This window comes from Dama dama, chromosome 17 (genome assembly GCF_033118175.1).
Source record: "Dama dama isolate Ldn47 chromosome 17, ASM3311817v1, whole genome shotgun sequence".
In the NCBI taxonomy this organism is placed as follows: Eukaryota; Metazoa; Chordata; class Mammalia; order Artiodactyla; family Cervidae; genus Dama; species Dama dama.
This window is the reverse complement of record NC_083697.1, coordinates 10,567,859-10,587,699: the sequence shown is the minus strand read 5'-3', so window position 1 is coordinate 10,587,699 and position 19,841 is coordinate 10,567,859. Positions and strand designations below refer to the sequence as shown.

At 38.8% G+C, this 19,841-nt stretch overlaps 1 non-coding gene across 1 annotated transcript; it reads right to left on the bottom strand.

Annotated features, from left to right (window-relative positions):
* Positions 1-17,808: 17,808 nt before the first annotated feature.
* LOC133071977 (U6 spliceosomal RNA) lies at positions 17,809-17,915 on the bottom strand. The gene has a single exon (XR_009696590.1). It is a non-coding gene; the product is annotated as a U6 spliceosomal RNA (small nuclear RNA).
* Between the last annotated feature and the right edge of the window lie 1,926 nt (positions 17,916-19,841).

The window sequence follows — 19,841 nt, the reverse complement described above, 5'->3', positions numbered from 1 at the left end:
ACTCCAGTGTTCTTGCCTGGAGAATCCCAGGGACAGAGGAGCCTGGTGGGCTGCCGTCTATGGGGTCGCACAGAGTCAGACACGACCGAAGCGACTAAGCAGCAGCAGCAGCAGCCCCAGGCCATTCCATTCTGTGCGAAGTGCTATCAACTTACAGATATACCAGCCACTGAACCACATAATGTATCTCTGAGTCCAGTGTAGGGAAAACTAACAGGTTAAATGTAGAAAATAGAGTATTCAAATCAGAATTTTTCATCATGGCCAGAAACTGTAAGTAATATCAAAAATCATAATTGCAAAAAAGAATAAATACATGTTCTTTGTTCTTATACATGAATGTGGCATGTTCACATACCAGAAAACCACGAAGCAATGGAAATGAAAAAACTGCAGCTACATTCAGCAACATGGACTAATCTTAGAAAAAATGTTAAATGAAAAAAGCTATAAGAAAAAATGCATACTGTGTAATTCCCCTTTATGTGTATTTCAACAATTGGCAGAAAGTGGAAGTGTTAGTCACTCAGTTGTTTTTGACTCTTTGGACCCCATGGACTGTCGCCCACCAGGCTCCTCAGTCCATGGGATTCTCCAGGCAAGAATATTGGAGTGGGTTTCTATGCCTTCCTCCAAGGTATCTTCCCCACCCAGGGATGGAACCTGGGTCTCCTGCATTGCAGGCAGACACTCTACCATCTTAGCCAACTGGGAAGCCCCATAGCAAGGTAAATGTAAGTGTTAAAAGGACAAAGAAAAGTAAAGAAACTATGAATAATAAATGTTATGCTAGTGGTAACTTTTGAGGAAAAAGGAGACAATACAACTTTAACAATTATAAAGAAAGACATAGTATCTTTGCTCAGGTGTCCAGATGTTTGTTTTATACTAGTTTATGAAATTGTACATATTGTTTTATTTTAGATGTGTGTTATTTTTCAAAAATAAAAATATTTTTATAATAAACAAGTGTAACATATCCTGAAAATGAATATGTGTTTCTTTATGACATGTTTTTCAAAATAGAGTCTATGTCCTGTGACAGTGGAAACTGTATTCTTCAGCTCTGGATACTCAATGCCTAGCACTTAGCTTGCACTTTACACATTTCTGTTGAATAAATGAGCATTTATTGAGTATTGGAAGGTAATAGAAATTGTATATACTTCAAGAACATTTAGTATACATTTTTAATTATTGATAAAAGTTATGGAGGCTTAAAAATATTAAATATCAGGACTTCCTGGTGTGTCAGTGATTGAGACTTCACCTTCCAATGCAGAGGACACAGGTTCAATCCCTGGTTGTGGAACTAAGATGCCACATGCCATGAGGCAGCTAAGCCTGTGCCCTCTAGAGCCTGCATGCCACAAGTAAAGAAAGAGGTCCTCATGCCACAGTGAAAAGATCTTGCATGCCACAATGAAGATGCCCTGTGCTGCAGGTAAGACCCAATACAGTCAAATAAATAAATATTAAAATATATAAAAATATTTTATTATATCATATCTTATATATAAATATATATAATATTATGTAGTATGGATTCCCAGATAACTCAAACAGTAAAGAATTGCCTGCAATGCAGAAGACCTGGGTTCAATCCCTGGGTCAGGAACATCCCCTGGAGAAGGGCATGGCAACCCACTCCAGTATTCTTGCCTGGAGAATCCCATGGACAGAGGAGCCTGGTAGGTCTACCATCCATGGGGTCAAAAAGAGTCAGACACAACTGAGAGACTAACACTTTCTCAATAAGTTTTAGCTTTTTAAAGTTTTTTTTTTTTTTTTTTTAATGTAGACCATTTTAAAGTCTTTATTGAATTTGTTACAATATTGTTTCTGTTTTCTGTTTGGTTTTTTTGGTTGCAAGGCATGTGGGATCTTAATTCCCCACCATGTGGGATCAAATACTCACTTGTGCATTGGAACACAGAGTCTTCACCACTGGACCAGCAGGAAAGTCCCTAACTTAATAGTTGAATAAGAGAGTGAGGAGAGAAGATAGTGGCATCAGAGCATTTATAGAAAATCCTCTGAGGATCTATCACATTTCTGCATGTCTTGAAAGCAGAGATGTTGCTACGTTTATTCCAGACTATCCTCTAAGAGATGTTTATCTCCTTCCAAAATCAAGGGCAAGTTTGCTTAGAGCCCATTGTAAATGATTTGGGTTCTCTAAACTCAGGACTCCTCTTCTATGATGCAACCTGCTGAGTGATCAGCCAACTCCTGGTCCCCTCACTGTTGTTTCATGGGTATCAACACTTGGGTAGGCAACAAAAATGTTGATATTCTGGCTATTGCCTTTGTCATGAGTAATGGACATTCCTTTCTTTTTGGAACAGGCATCTGTGTCTTCCACAGCATCTTTGGAACTGTTGCAGGCTAACTTGTAGAGAGAAAAATCTGACCCTCGACAGCACTTGACACACAGATATTACCTTAAGGAACTGCAAAGACACTAGAAAATCCCAATGAAATATATCAACACCTATGGTTTATTTTGAAAATAGATTTTTAGTAGGAAAGCACCTGAAGTTCTGGGAGTTTGTTTTAATGAATAATTGTACTTACTATTTCTAAGTTGTCACATTAAAATCGAGCTCTTCCCTTTACCCCAAACAAGTATTTTCAATGAAAATGGAATGATATAAGTGAAAAAGAATGTCAGAAGTATTTTTTCACTACCTTCTTGTTTATTTACAAAGTGTTAGATTTTCCCTCACTTATCTGGCATATTTAACTAACTATTGAAAAACAATTCAAGAGTTTTATTTCTTAAGTGAAGTCCTAAGAAACAATATATCTCTATGCACAGGATGCAAAAAGTGAATTCACAGCTAATGCTTCACAAAATATGACGCAGCTGAATGTGACCTACAGGAAATGATGCAGCAAAGTCTTTGGGCATAAAAATGTCAGAACAACAGGAGGCCAAAATGCAAAGACTTCGCTTTACTTTCTGAAAAGAAAAATGACTTGAAAATGAATATAAATACTACACAGAAACATTTAAAACCCTCAGGATAACTTCCATGAAAATGATCAATGTTCCCATTTTTCTTAAATGTCATGAAATATTCTGTATCTAATTATCTTTTGCCAATGACATTTTCCTCTCAGATGTTTCTGATGGCCCATCCGTCCCATGCCATCATGTGCTGTGTGTGTCGTCATTCAGCTCTGCCTGACTCTTGGCAGCACTGTGAGCTACAGCCCACCAGGCTCTGTCCATGGAATTTTCAAGACAAGAATACCAGAGCAGGTTGCCATTTCCTACTCCAGGGTATCTTCCCAATCCAGGGATTGAATCTGTATCTCCTGAATTGGCAGGCAGATTCGTTACCACTGAGCTACCTGGGAAGACCCCCCCTCATGCCATAATACTTTGATATTTTAAAAGTCACTCAAATTAATGAAACCATTTCCTATTTGCCAAGCTCTTATGCCTTACATGTCTTATCCCACTTAATCTCCAAGCCTGCATAACAGTATTGCTACTATGCCAAAGTGATTACTTTGGCATAACCATGTGGCATGTGAGATCCTAGTTCCCCAACCAGGGATTGAACTGGCACTCTCAACATTTGAAGTGCAAAGTCTTAACCACCAGGCTGCTAAGGAAGTCTCCCTAAAACATTTTTCAAAATACACTTTTCTACGTTCACTGTCACTGTTGGGTAGAGAATTATGTTAAAAATTCCAAGGTCATGGAACTGCCTTCACATGGGTCATGAGGATTTGCTGTCCTCCACAGGCAGACATTTCTCCCAAATACATGATCTTTATGGACCAGGTAAAAGGGAAATTATCTTTGTCATTATTGGGAAAGCTACCCATAAATGCCCCACAGTTTTGAGATGGTATTGTCACCTGTACTCCTGAGGGACAGCTCAATTTTTTAAGTCTCTAAAATGGAGTCATTTTAGATAAGGTTTACCCTTCATTTATACATATATCATCAATTATTAAGTCATACAACCACTTTATTTTTCTATTTATGGCTTCCTCATCATCACAATTGTTATTTATTAAAACAAATGCTGTGGTAGGCATTTATTTAGTGCTATCCCATTCAACAATCACAATAAACCTTTACAGTATTAAGATCCTCATTTTATAGACTATGAAACTAGAACTTAGAAAGACTGTGCATTGCTCCCAAAACCATATGTCTGTTTAGTGGATAATAAATCAAATTGAAATTTAGACCTTTTCAACCCCAGCAACTACTTCCATTTTAGCATGTTTCAATGCGGAACCCATAAGATTAAATATATATTGTTTATCTATTTATCAAATATTGATAGGGCATGTACTGCATGCCAAACCATGATGTGTGCGCTGGTATTTCAGCAGTAAATTGTCCAAACAGTGTCTCTGTCTTCTGGGGTTTGACACATGGGAGCCAGATAATACAGATAATAAAAAGGATAACTTCAGCTAGTGTTTAGTGTTACACTTCAGTTATCAGTTGCTGCATAATGAACCTCTCCAACACAAAAGGGGCTTAAAACCATAATTATTTTGTATATATCATGAATCTGTGGGCAGACTGGACAGATCTGCTGGTCTTAACTAGGCTCACTTGTGAGGCTGGCCCCGACTCACACATCCGGGTATCGGTACTACGTGTCAGCTGGCCTTATCTCTCCATTAGAGAGATAAATCAGCTCCTCATTAGAGCTTTATCTGGACCTCCTGACATAAGGGGTGGAGCAAGAGAAGAAAAGCAGAAGGTGTTGATTCTGAATAGTCTGAGATGCTTCATTCAAGCTTCCTATCAAAAGAAACACTAAAAATGATACTTATATATAGATATAAATGTAAATCCATACATATGGATTAATAGACAAACATTTCTAGAGTTTTGGAGAAACACCAGAATGCTGAAATTTGACTGAAATCACAAATATTAGCTCGTCATGCAACATACAGCTAGGATAAGTGAAAGCATTTTCATAAAAATAGACTAAAAATGCTTTTCACACTGCTCTTCCCCACCCTCCCAGTTTGCCTCATCTCTTCCAGGACAAGAGAGCCCCTTTTTAAAGCAATCAGAATACCTCTTTAGAAACTCTATTACATTTTGTCCTTCTAAGTCCAATTAAAATTACAATTGCATGAGAGTTACTGGGTGGGAATCAAAGCAGGAAAGAAACCAGGAGAGACACACTACAGCAGCCTGAAAATAAGGCCACCCCACATAAAGGGCAATAGAAGGGTTTCCTGCCGTGGCAAACGGGTATCTCAGCTCCAGCAGCACCAGACCCACCAGAGTCAGAGAGCAGGAGCGCGGCCCCAGAAGATCCCAGCAAGAATCATCTGGATGTCAGCCTGCCCGCTTGTGAGCAGCAGGATGAGGGCATCTCACAGCTCCATCACTCAGCCACTACCCTCAGGACACCCTGGAAGTGTGCCTGCGGGCAAAGAAGCAAGACAGAGGGAGTAGACTGGAAGACCTGGGAAAATCACTCATCATCTTAAGTGAGAAAAACAAAACCTCTTCCCTACTTAGTAAGGGGTAGATGTGCTCATTTGTCACGTGTTTTTAAATGCTCGTCTTTTCTCAGACATTCAGGATTGCATGCACACAGGCTGTCATACATTTTTATGACTCAGAGAAGGACACTGAAGTTGAGCCCCTGGCAAAGAAGAATAGGGGTACTAAATTTTTAATAGAAAATGTTGGAACAACAATTCTGCAAAAACAGTTGTCTTGAAAATTGATTAATACTTAAAATTTTACATGTTTGTGAAATGTTAAAATGTGAATTTCATCTTTGAATAACACTTGATTCACATGGAGTTCTGGGTAGTTCATATATACTGCTGCTTCTTTGTCTGATAATTGCAAAAACTTACAAAAGTGATTGTAATCAGAATCTGACCCCAACCCACCACAAACATATACACTACATGAAACAGGGGGGGGGGGAATTTCTTTTATTTTTGGTTAGAAACTATAATTGGATTTGGCATTTCCCTAGGAAACCAAAAACTCAGTTTTGCTTAATTTTGAATCAATCAATAGTCTTTTTAATAAAAAGAGTGAAGGGTTTCATTAGAGACCACTGTCATTTAATCAGTAAATGAGTATACACATTTGAGAACATTAATTAGAAATATATAATCATCACTGTAGGAATTCAGTTACTTTTTGGACTCAGTTTGGTTGCAGATAAATTTTCATTGGAAATTTTAATTATCAGTCAGAAATGTTTATTTTTAGAGTAAACAGATATCTCTTAATATCCTTCATGTTCAAGCTGCGTACCATCACAGAACACATATAGCAAGGTAAGAATATGGTGTTTCACCTCTGCAAGTGTTACCCAATCAGGTCTGCTGCTCACTACTCAAAAACCAACCCTCAAGAGGGAAAAATGTTGGTAGGAAGAAAAGCTGCTTTAATCAGAATTCTGGCAATCTGGGGGAGAAGGTGGATTAATGTCCATCAGTGTCCCCCAAAAAACACCTCCAAAGATTCTGCTGGGCCATGAAAGTTTTTAAAGAGAAACAGAAGTAATTTCAGTTAATCTTTGATATGGAGGGTTAGAGTCATTGCCATCTTGCATTGTGTGCAGGCTTGTCACTTTTTGTGTTCTTTAGATATTATCTTGTTCACACAGTTTGTGAGATGGATGAAGGGGAAGCTGGAGAAGAGATCTGGCATGGATTAACTACTTATTCTTCATTTCTATTACTTTGATCTGTGGGAAGCATCAACATCTTAGGCAAACTATGGCATGATGAAAGGATTTGGAAGGTGTGCTTGGGCTGAAGATGAGTAGAGCATGGGGGCAGCTGGTTTAAGGTTAGTGACAGACGAAGGGGCCACTGCAGGGAGCTCTTTCCTGCCAAAAGCTGCTTACACAAGCTATTTATAAGCCTTGAAATCCATTTGCAATTCAATTGATTGGAAATGTTTAAGAATTGTCCTTGTATAATTTTTGCTTGCTTTTTACATTTGTAGAGATGTACAGTCCTTCTTGTTGCGTGTGGGAGTCCTGTGGGGTAGACCTCGGGTGGGTATCTGTGTGCTCAGTTGGATCTGTCCTCCCGCGAATGCTGGGAGGAATGCTGAGATGCTGAATGCTGAAACCCTGATGTCAGCATTTCAGGTTTTCTCAATACGTTGACAATTTTGAGGACTGATGGAGGAGTCAGACTAAGCCCAAGATACCTGATGCTTTTTGTTGTTTTTGTTTTTTTTTGTTTTCAGCTTGAGAACAGGCTAGTGAATGGCAAATAAGAGTTGGTTTGCCCTATAATATCATGACTCCCCATCAACGTTGTTGCCAGTCATTTCTATGAGTTTTCTTGGGGTCTAAGTAATGGGAACTCAGAAATAAGGACAAATTCTCTTCCCTTTCTTCTTGTTATGGTCCCAAGCCATGGTTTCTGCTGACAAGGAGAGCCTTTTGTTTTGAGCACAGCTGTCCTCTCCCTGTGATGACCACTACTGTTGGCATTGTGTGTTGGGGAAGGGATTCTGTTTTAGGACACATAAGAGTGGAATGGTCCCTTATCATCTGGTGAAATCTTTGAGTTTCAACAGGAATAGAATTAAATGACCTCAACCTATCCCTCAAACTATGTGTCATTCAGTTTGAGCACCATTTGTAGTATGTCAACAGCCCAGCTCAAAAGGAAGAGCACCAAGATAACACCACTACCCTTCTGACTCCTCATCCACAAAGCTTGGAGTCCAGTCTCACCCGTGGCGCCCCCTTGCTAAGGACACCTGAGAAAACAAATATGAAACTGCACTCCTTCTCAGGTGGGATTTGAACCCAGCCAAAACTCAGATTGGGGCTTGAACTCAAGAACCCTGACTTAGGAGGGGACTAGAGCCTACTGTCTTTTAACTGAAACTGCTCACCTGGTGTCAGGACTTACTGAAACTCAGATTCTTTTGTCTTGAAGCAGAAAAAAATTCAGTGTGAGTCAAAGCAATAGGTAGAGAGTGAGTTTATTAGCATAGGGTGCTTATTAGCATAGTGGGCAAGCAAGGAAGCACAGCCCTGAGAACACACAGGGCTACATTTTTATAATCAAAGGAAAAGCAAGGAGGGGAGAAGACCACCTTCATCTTCATTTTTGAGTGCATGTCAAAGCTTACATCGTTGGTTTCCCCTTTGACTCTACACAGTCTCACTGGGACAGTCATGAGCTATTTAAATCATATATTAACAAAGGAGTGGTGATAAACACTAAAATATGGCAGTTCATCCCAAGTTTCAGTAGAATGCTCCCTTTCACCTAGTTTCTTTCCACTTTCACCTATGTTTCTGTCTTGGCTACATCTAGAAATGTTACTCTTCAAAGACCATTAACTCCCTGGCTTCACCTTACGGCATTCAGACCTCATCTCTATTGTCTTCTGTTTTAACCATCAGGATTTGTGACTTGAGCATGCCTGGTGCTTGAACGCACCTGGTCTTCCTTCAAGACAGAGTGGATTGTTGGTAGGCTACTGGATTATTTTCTTGAGTGTCATTAGTTTACAACAGTCTCCACACTCCCTTAAAATTCCCTTTCTATCATTAATTCCTAGTAGGATTTCTAAACTATTGAATTATCCTACTCTATCCCTATCAAATGTAATAAAGTAATGCAGTGACATCACACAGTAGTGAAAATGATTGAAAGCTACTCACATCAACATGGATGAGTCTCAGAAACACTGAGAAAGAGAAGAAAGACTCAGAAGTCTCTAGTGCACACTTCCTTTTATATGAATTTTCCAAACTAAACAATATATTTTACAAATTAAGTATATAGCACTTAAACACATATTAAGCAAACTAAAAAATACTGTTAAAAATAAATATGTAGATGTAAAATATGAAGAAAATAAATGGGAATGATTGAAAAACAGTTCAGGGTTTGGTCATTCTCCAGACAAACTAATGTTCAGACCTAAGCTCCCAGGAGCTTTCGGGCTACAAGTGATGTGTATGTTTTCCTCTGAAGCGGTGCAGTCACTCTTCCTTACTCACTTTTCAACTCTATGTATGTATTCATTATTTCTATACCATATTCAAAAGTTTTTTAAAGGGTAAAAATTATAGAAAATAAATCTGAAATATAATACAAATGATGAGCAATTAAACTAATGCAAAATATTGCTTTTTAAAAACAAAATATTTAAATCCCAAACACCCAATTTATGCCCCCCCACCTTTCCCCTACAGTAACCATAAATTTGCCTTCTATGTCTGTGGGTCTGCTTCTGTTTTATAAATAAGTTCATTTATATCATTATTTTTAGATTACATATATAAATAATACCCTATAATTTCTGTCTTTCTCTGTCTGACTTACTTCACTTAAAATATACACACTACTATATATACAAAATGGGCTTCCCAGGTGATGCTAGTGGTAAAGAACCTGCCCGTCAATGCAGCAGTCATAGGAGATCTGGGTTTGATCCTTGGGTCAGGAAGATCCCCTGGAGGAGGGCATGGCAACCCACTCCAGTATTCTTGCCTGAAGTATCCCACAAACAGAGAAGCCTGCCAGGCTACAATCCATAGGGTTGCAGAAAGTCAGACACAACTGAAGCAATTTAGCACACACGCATATATATAAAATAACCAACATAATAGCCAGGACATGGAAGCAACCTAGATGCCCATCAGCAGATGAATGGATAAGGAAGCTGTGGTACATATACACCATGGAATATTACTCAGCCATTAAAAAGAATTCATTTGAACCAGTCCTAATGAGATGGATGAAGCTGGAGCCCCTTATACAGAGTGAAGTAAGCCAGAAAGACAAAGAACATTACAGCATACTAACACATATATATGGAATTTAGAAAGATGGTAACGATAACCCTATATGCAAAACAGAAAAAGAGACACAGAAATACAGAACAGACTTTTCAACTCTGTGGGAGAATGTGAGGGTGGGATATTTCAAAAGAACAGCATGTATACTATCTATGGTGAAACAGATCACCAGCCCAGGTTGGATGCATGAGACAAGTGCTCTGGCCTGGTGCACTGGGAAGACCCAGAGGAATCGGGTGGAGAGGGAGGTGGGAGCGGGGATCGGGATGGGGAATACGTGTAAATCCATGGCTGATTCATATCAATGTATGACAAAACCCACTGAAATGTTGTGAAGTAATTAGCCTCCAACTAATAAAATAAATAAATAAATAAAATAAAAAATAAAAATTAAAAAAAAAAAAAAATAACCAACAAGGACCTACTCTGTAGTAGTCGTCCCCATTCTTTTTGGCACCAGGCGTCAGTTTCATGGAAGACAGTATTTCCATGGACAGAGGGATGTCTTGGGGATGATTCAAGTGCATTACACTTTTGTGCACTTTATTTAAATGATTATTACATTGTGATATACTTTGAAATAATTGTACAACTCTCCATAGTGCAGCATCAGTGGGAGGCCTGAGCTTATTTTCCTATAACTAGATGGTCCCATCTGGGGACGATAGGAGACAGTGACACCCAAAGTGTATTGCTTGTGTCTAGATGAAGCTTCTCTTGAGTGCCTGCTACTCACCTCCTGCTGGGCGGCCCTGTTCCTAACAGGCCATGGACTAGCACTGGTCTCTGACCTGGGGTATTCTGCTCTATAGCACGGGGAGATACATTCAGCATTGTATAATAACCTTTAAGGGGAAAGAATCTGAAAAAAGAATATATATATATATATATAAACCATATTTTTTTAAAAATTGTTAATTAAAAAATTAAAAAATGAGGAAAGAAAGAAAATGAGGGGAACAAATGAGATTTTAAAAGATTAGGCTTAAAAAACAGATTTTAGCCTGCAAATAAAAAGAACTGGAGCAGAATTTTTGCAACAACGGCAAGTCATTTTTGTTGTTTTTACTCTTACTGTTCTTGTTGTCATTCAGTCTGTGCTATAGGTTGTGTTATGGACTGTGCTGTAGATTGACTGGGCCTCTCTCTTTTCCACTAGCTGTATTATATGTCTGCTTGATGTTGCCATTAGGGAACGTTGGTTTATGTGACCAGTTCTATGCCTATAACAAAAGTCAAGAAAAACCAACACATTGTTGCTGAGCTTCCTGGCCTTTTGGTGTGCTAGCGGGGCCTTCTATGTTGTCCATTTTATCTTATTGTACTCTGATTTTCCATTCTTGTTTATTTGAGGGAATACACACAAGATAACATGAGTATGTTGGCAGAATGACAGCTATAGTGGGATTTAGCACAGCTTCATGTAAAAGACATCTGGCCACAGGGGACTTCTGACATACAACAAAGTGTGTGGGCTTATTGTTTTCACTTGGAAAAAATTACTCCAAGGTTGACTGCTTACCGATGTGGTGAAGAGGTTGGCAGAATAGATGGGGCAGTCCTATAGGACTTCATTGTGAGAAATGGTCAAAATATGAGGACCTTGAGATTTTATCTCCTGACACACAGAGGTATGGAACAAAGACCAGAAGAAAACATTTTTTTTAATGCCCTGCTATGAAATCTCTGTGATTTATAACTTATAACACACTGTGTAACTTGTAACATACTTATAACATCCTGTGTAAAAAGCAGCCCTCGGTCACATGGATGTATCTCCTTTTATTAAGATGAGCTGAGTAGGTCAATGACATATTTCCAAAACCTGTTAGAAGAATCTTAGTTACTGTCAGCAGTATTCTAGCTGTAGTGTTGCCCTACATCCTCCACAAGGGCCACTACCAAGTTCCTACAACCCGCCAACACTACTATTGCAGTGGCGTCATTGTCCTAGGAGCATAGTGTGATTGGCATTTACTAGAGTTGTGCCGTGGGGTGGCCTGGGCCCCTGAGCACCATCTTATAAAATATAATGAATGAGGGGTATCTAGGTAAGCTCAAACCCTACAGAATACTGTATATCCCACAAAGTGCGTGGTACAGCTGTTGAATGAACTCTATCCTTTGTCCAAATTCATGTGTTGAAGTCAGCCCTAACTTCCATGTGACTATGCCTTTGAATAGGTGATTAAGGCTAAATGAAGTCATTAGGATAGATACCTGACCCCAAAGAACTGATTTCTTTATAGAAAAGGAAGAGACACCAGAGCTTGCTCTCTCCTTCCATGCATGCTGAAAAAGCAGGCCATGTGCGCACAGTGAGAAGACAGCTACGACCAGTCAAGAGAAGAAGCCGCAGAATGACACCTACCTTGCTGGTTCCTGGATCCTGGGCTTTCAGCCTCCAAAGCGATGAGGAACAAACCTCTGTCATTTAAACTCCGCTCCAACCCCAAGTCTACAGTTTTTGTTGTGACATTGTAAGAAGAATAAAACAGGAACAGAAGCTCTTGAGTGCAAAATTTTACTAGCGATTTTATTTCTATTTAGAGTGCTACCCTTCCTACTCCTCTCCATCTACTCACAAGCAACTTCATAATATGTATCTTTGCATCCTGAACATCCATGCCAGGTGATCTCTCTTCCACAGTGCCTTTCTTCATCTTTCCTTATATGTCATCCTGCTAGCAACTGACATTAATAGCATGTTTTCACCATTCATAACTTATGTTCCAGTGATCTGTGTGTGTAATTATGAACTATTCCTGTCGTTATCCTGTCAGTAAAAGGCAGTTGCTGAGAACAGAAACTTTTCTTTCCTTCGTATTGAATATATTGACAAGTTTTGTCAGCCCTGTGTCAACATATTCCTTGAGACTGAGCATGTTGCCTTAGATCCAGCTCCATCTGTTGAATTTTAACTACATCACCTGTCACTTGGACAATATCAGTAACTTCCTAGACACATTTATCTTCTACTGCTCTAGTTTCCTTACAGGCTAATCTTTTCATAGACACCATTGTGATCTTTTTAAAATGTAAGTTCATATAGCATCACTTATCTGCTTAACCACCAATGCCACCACCTTGCTGCAAGTCACAGTAAAAAATCAAAGGTTATCCTAACTGGGATCATTTAACTTCTCTTGTTTGGTCATTTCAGAAGTGAAGGACTGAGAGTTTCGGAGTGGGCAAGAGTCTTCCCGAGTCACATTCAACATATCAGCTGCAGAACTGGGACTGTGCCTAACGCCAGTGCCAACCATTTATCACACCACATGGGGTACAATGTTTCCTTTTATTAGGGATGAAAGAAAGACAATCTTTGAGAAAGCAGATTCACAGAAGGAAATGCCTGGTTGGAGGACAGAAATTTGTGATAAATAATATCTTTTATTCTGGCTTCCAGAATCTATCTGAAAGAATGAGTTTCCATTATGTGTGTTTTTCATTGCAAATTAACTTGTATGTTTCATGCAAATTATAGCTATGATTAATAAACAGCACATTAATCCATTTGTTCATTCACTTCTCAAATATTGTTGTGTATCTCCTAAATCCCAGGCATTATTGTAGGTATTAGAGAAAAGTAGTTAACAAAATACACACATATGTATAAATTCAGTTAAATAAAATTATAAAAGTTAATTGGTTTAGAATTATTATATGAAAGAAATCAAAACTGAAAAATTAGTGATTTACATCTGCACAATGTACAAAAGACAGACAATGTACAGAAACTTCAGTAAAGCATGGAGTATGTCAGATCCAAATAAGTGTTGTAAAATCAAATAGGGAAGAGCTAGGAATAACTTGGGGGTGGAAAAAATGATGCAATTTAGGATGAGGATCCAGGAGAGTTTTCCTAGACAAGTTCAGCTATTTGACTACAAATCTGAAAGAAATGAAGTAGTGATCCACTTGGGTACATGAGAAAAAACAGCTGGCAGAGCAGAGTCGGTGCAAGGGCTACGAGGCCCGAGTGTGTGCATGTGTGAAGACAGGCTAGTCAGTGCAGACAGAGCAGAGTGAACACGGAGGGGGTGCTACCAAGGTAGACAGATAACAGGTCATGTCAAAAGGCGGGGGCTGGTGTGAGACCTCAGCTTTTCCTCTGAGATGGAAACCCTTGGGAGGCCTGAGCAGAGCAATGGGTCCAGGCTGAAACAGCAGCAGGGGAGAGGTAGTGGTACACTTTGAAGACAATTATAACAACCCAGGCATCTGAAGTGTGGGCAAGTCTGAGTCACCTCCACACAGGTCCCATCTAATACCATAGATTGTCCGACTAAAAACTCACCCAATCTTGTCTAGGTAACCAACCAGACTAATACATCTTCCCCATCCCCTTAGAAACACGGCTCAGTTCAGCTCTCTTTCACTCAGCTGCCTTGCAAGTGGGATGCTTGCCAATTATCCCAACTATCTTCTTCAAAAATCTTTTAGGCTAGTTTTATTAATCGATTATTTTATGCATTGATTTATTGTGTAATCCAAACAAATATTATGTAAATAAATTAACCGTGTATACAAAAGTCATTATTTATATGAAGATCACGTGAAATTTTTGAAAAACTGATAAAAGTAGTGTGTTTTAAAAATATTGAATTAGGAGAAGGAGATGATTTTAAAGATTAGGGAAAAGGAAAAATCTATAAAGACGCTTTACTCAGATTGTTTTAAAAATCTATTTAAGTAAAGTGTCTACGTTTAAGTAAACCAAACTAAATGCAAATACTGATACAGATATGTGCAATTATTTTTAATTAAAATAAAATATCTAAGCCTAACTCATTATCTGTAAATGATTCTTTACTTTAAATGTATGTTTTCAATTACTCAACCTATAATCTCTACTCCTGATAGAGAGAAGCTTCCTATTAGAATATGTGTAATGTCAAATAATTAAGGAAAACTATAAAAATTCAGTATTTGGAATTTTATCTGAAAACAAACATAACAAAGAATAGTAATTGATGCTATCTACAAAGCATAGAACTATTGAAGCAAGTATTCACCATAGACTGTTGTGCTATATCCATATATGCTTTCTCTTCTGTTCAGTTGCTCAGTCGTGTCTGACTCTTTGTGACCCCATGAACCACAGCATGCCAGGCCTCCCTGTCCATCACCAACTCCCAGAGCTTGCCAAAACTCATGTCCATTGAGTCAGTGATGCCATCCAACCATCTCATCCTCTGTCATCCCCATCTCCTCCTGCCCTCAATCTTTCCCAGCATGAGGGTCTTTTCAAATGAGTCAGCTCTTCACATCAGGTGGCCAAAGGATTGGAGTTTCAGCTTCAACATCAGTCCTTCCAATGAACACCCAGGACTGATCTCCTTTGGGATGGATTGGTTGGATCTCCTTGCAGTTCAAAGGAGTCTCAAGTGTCTTCTCCAACACCACAGTTCAAAAGCATCAATTCTTTAGCTCTCAGTTTTCTTTATAGTCCAACTCTCACTTCCATACATGACTACTGGAAAAACCATAGCCTTGGCTAGATGGACCTTTGTTGACAAAGTAATGTCTCTCCTTTCTAAGTCTACATTGGTCATAACTCTCTTTCCCAGGAGTAAGTGTCTTTTAATTTCATGGCTGCAATCACTATCTGCAATGATTTTGGAGCCCCCCCCCCCCCCAAAAAAAATAAAGGCTGACACTGTTTCCACTGTTTCCCCATCTATTTGCCATGAAATGATGTGACCAGATGCCATGATTTTAGTTTTCCGAATGTTGAGCTTTAAGCAAGCTTTTTCACTCTCCTCTTTCACTTTCATCAAGAGGCTCTTTAGTTCTTCTTCACTTTCTGCCACAAGGGTGGTGTCATCTGCATATCTGACGTTATTGATATTTCTCCCGGCAATCTTGATTCCAGCTTGTGTTTCTTCCAGCCCAGCGTTTCTCATGATGGACTCTGCATATAAGTTAAGTAAGCAGGGTGACAATATACAGCCTTGACATACTCCTTTTCCTATTTGGAACCAGTCTGTTATTCCATGTCCAGTTCTAACTGTTGCTTCCTGACCTGCATACAGGTCTGGAACTCTCTTGCTTTTTTGATGATTCAGCAGATGTTGGCAATTTGATCTCTGGTTCCTCTGGCTATTCTAAAACCAGCTTGAACATCTGGAAGTTCACGGTTCACATATTGCTGAAATATATGTTTTAGCTAACTGCAAATAGAACTTTAAGGTAGAATTTCTGTGATTCAGTCTTTCCCCATAGCAATAGAGACTGGCAAATATAAAAAATATGTAAAACTAAATCTACCAAATTAAATACAAACAAAAAGCAAAACTAGCCAGCTCCTCACAAATTTCCATGGTGTTTTGTGTCAGTATTGTGAATATTCAAATGATATATTAAAGCAATCTACAGATTCAATGCAATTAATATCAAATTACCAATGGCATTCTTCACAGAATTGGAGCAAAAACTTTTACAATTTGTATGGAAACACAAAAGACCCTGGATAGCCAACATAATCTTGAGATAGAAGAACAGAGCTGGAGGAATGAGGAGTCCCAACTTCAAACTATACTACAAAGCTACAGTAATCAAAACAGTATGGTACTGGCACAAAAACAGAAACATAGACAAATGGTCTAGGACAGAAAGCTCAGAGATAAACCCATGAACCTGTGGTCACCTAATCTATGATAAAGGAGACAAGAATATCGAATGGAAGAAAGACAGCATCTCCAATAAGTGGTGTTTGAGATCTGGACAAGTACATGTAAAAGAATGAAATTAGAACACTACCTAACACCATAAATGAAAATAAACTCAAAATGGATTAAAAACCTAAATATAAAGCTAGACAGTATAAAACTCTTAGAGGGAAAAAAAAAAAAAAAAGGAAAAACATTCTTTGACATAAATCACAGCAAGATCTTTTTCAGCCCACCTATTTTTTTTTTTCCATTTATGTTTATTAGTTGGCGGCTAATTACTTTACAATATTGAAGTGATTTTTGCCACACATTGACATGAATCAGCCATGTATTTCCATGTGTTCCCCATCCCGATCCCCCCTCCCACCTCCCTCTCCATCCATCCCTCTGGGTCTTCCCAGTGCACCAGCCCTGAGCACTTGTCTCATGCATCCATCCTGGGCTGCTGATCTGTTTCACCCTTGATAGTGTACTTGTTTCAATGCTGTTCTCTCTGAACATCCCACCCTCACCTTCTCCCACAGAGTCCCAAAGTCTGTTCTGTACATCTGTGTCTCTTTTTCTGTTTTGCATATTAGGTTATCATTACCATCTTTTAAAATTCCATATATATGCGTTAGTATACTGTATTGGTCTTTATCTTTCTGGCGTACTTCACTCTGTATAATGGGCTCCAGTTTCATCCATCTCATTAGAACTGATTCAAATGAACTCTTTTTAATGGCTGAGTAATATTCCATGGTGTATATGTACCACAGCTTCCTTATCCTTTTGTCGACATCTAGGTTGCTTCCATGTCCTGGCTATTATAAACAGTGCTGCGATGAACATTGGGGTGCATGTGTCTCTGTCAGATCTGGTTTCCTTGGTGTGTATGCCCAGGAGTGGTATTGCTGGGTCATATGGCAGTTCTATTTCCAGTTTTTTAAGGAATCTCCACACTTTTCTCCATGGTGGCTGTACTAGTTTGCATTCCCACCAACAGTGGGAAGAGGGTTCCCTTTTCTCCACACACTCTCCAGCATTTATTGCTTGTAGACTTTTGGATAGCAGCCATTCTGACTGGCGTGTAATAGTACCTCATTGTGGTTTTGATTTGCATTTCTCTGATAATGAGTGATGTTGAGCATCTTTTCATGTGTTTGTTAGCCATCTGTATGTCTTCTTTGGAGAAATATCTGTTTAGTTCTTTGGCCCATTTTTTGATTGGGTCATTTATTTTTCTGGAATTGAGCTTCAGGAGTTGCTTGTATATTTTTGAGATTAATCCTTTTTCTGTTTCTTCACTTGCTATTATTTTCTCCCATTCTGAAGGCTGTCTTAAAAATATGGAACACATCATGAATTTGTGTGTCATCCTTGCACAGGGGCCATGCTAATCTTCTCTGTATCGTTCTAATTTTAGTATATGTGCTGCCGAAGTGAGCACTCAGCCCACATTCTAAAATAATAAAAATAAAAGCAAAAATAAACAATTGAGACCTAATCTGCCTGCAATGTGGGAGACCTGGGTTCAATCTCTGGGGTGGGAAGATCTCCTCAGTCTTCCACTCTACTATTTTGGCCTGGAGAATGCCATAGACTGTATAGTCCATGCGGTAGCAAAGAGTTGGAAACAACTGAGCCACTTTCACTTTCATTTTCTTTGGGACCTAATTAAACTTTAAATCTTTTGCACAGCCAAGGAAACCATAAACAAGAGGAAAGACAATGCTCAGAATGGGAGAAAATATTTTCAAAGGAAGCAATAGACAAGGAATTAATCTCCAAAATATACAAACAGCTTATGGAACTCAAGATAAAAAACAAACAAACAAACAATCCGATCAATATGTGGGTGGAAGATCTAAATAGACATCTCTCTAAAGATGACATATGGATAGCCAAGAAACATATGGAATGATGCTCCTTATCACTAATTATTAGAGAAATGAAAATCAAAACTACAGTGAGTTATCACCTCATACTAGCCAGAATAGCCACCATCAAAAAATCTAGAAACAATAAATGCTGGAGAGGGCATGGAAAAAAGAGAAACCTTTTACACTGTTGGTGGGAATGGAAAACGGTACATCCACTGTGGAGAATAGTATGGAAGTTCCTTGAAGAACTAAAAATAAAACTGCAAGGCATACCATGCAAATTCTCCAGCAACGCAGGAACATAGCCCTGAACATCAACATACAGGCTGCCCAAGGTCACACCTAACACATAGACCCATCTCAAAACTCATTACTGGGCACTCCATTGCTCTCCAAAGAGAAGAAATCAAGTTCCACACACCAGAACACTGACGCAAGCTTCCCTAACCAGGAAACCTTGACAAGCCAATCGTCTAACCCCACCCACTGGGTAAATCCTCCACAATAAAAAGGAACCACAGACCTCCAAAATACAGAAAGCCCACTCCAGATACACCAATCTAAACAAGATGAAAAGGCAAAGAAATACCCAACAGGTAAAGGAACATGAAAAATGCCCACCAAGTCAAACAAAAGAGGAGGAGATAGGGAATCTACCTGAAAAAGAATTTAGAATAATGATAATAAAAATTATCCAAAATCTTGAAAACAAAATGGAGTTACAGATAAATAGCCTGGAAACAAAGATTGAAAAGATTCAAGAACTGTTTAATAAAGATCTAGAAGAAATAAAAAAGAGTCAATTAAAAATGAATAATGCAATGAATGAGATCAAAAACACTTTGGAGGGAACCAAGAGTAGAATAATGGAGGCAGAAGATAGGATAAGTGAGGTAGAAGATAAAATGGTGGAAATAAATGAAGCAGAGAGGAAAAAAGAAAAAAGGATCAAAAGAAATGAGGACAACCTCAGGGACCTCTGGGACACTGTGAAACGCCCCAACATTCGAATCATAGGAGTTCCAGAAGAAGAAGACAAAAAGAAAGGCCATGAGAAAATACTCGAGGAGATAATAGCTGAAAATTTCTCTAAAATGGGGAAGGAAATAGCCACCCAAGTCCAAGAAACCCAGAGAGTCCCAAACAGGATAAACCCAAGGCGAAACACCCCAAGACACATATTAATCAAATTAACAAAGATCAAACACAAAGAACAAATATTAAAAACAGCAAGGGAAAAACAACAAATAACACACAAAGTGATTTCCATAAGGATAACAGCTGATCCATCAAAAGAAACCCTCCAGGCCAGAAGGGAATGGCAGGACGTACTGAAAGTAATGAAAGAGAATAACCTACAACCTAGATTACTGTATCCAGCAAGGATCTCATTCAGATATGAAGGAGAATTCAAAAGCTTTACAGACAAGCAAAAGCTGAGAGAATTCAGCACCACCAAACCAGCTCTTCAACAAATGCTAAAGGATCTTCTC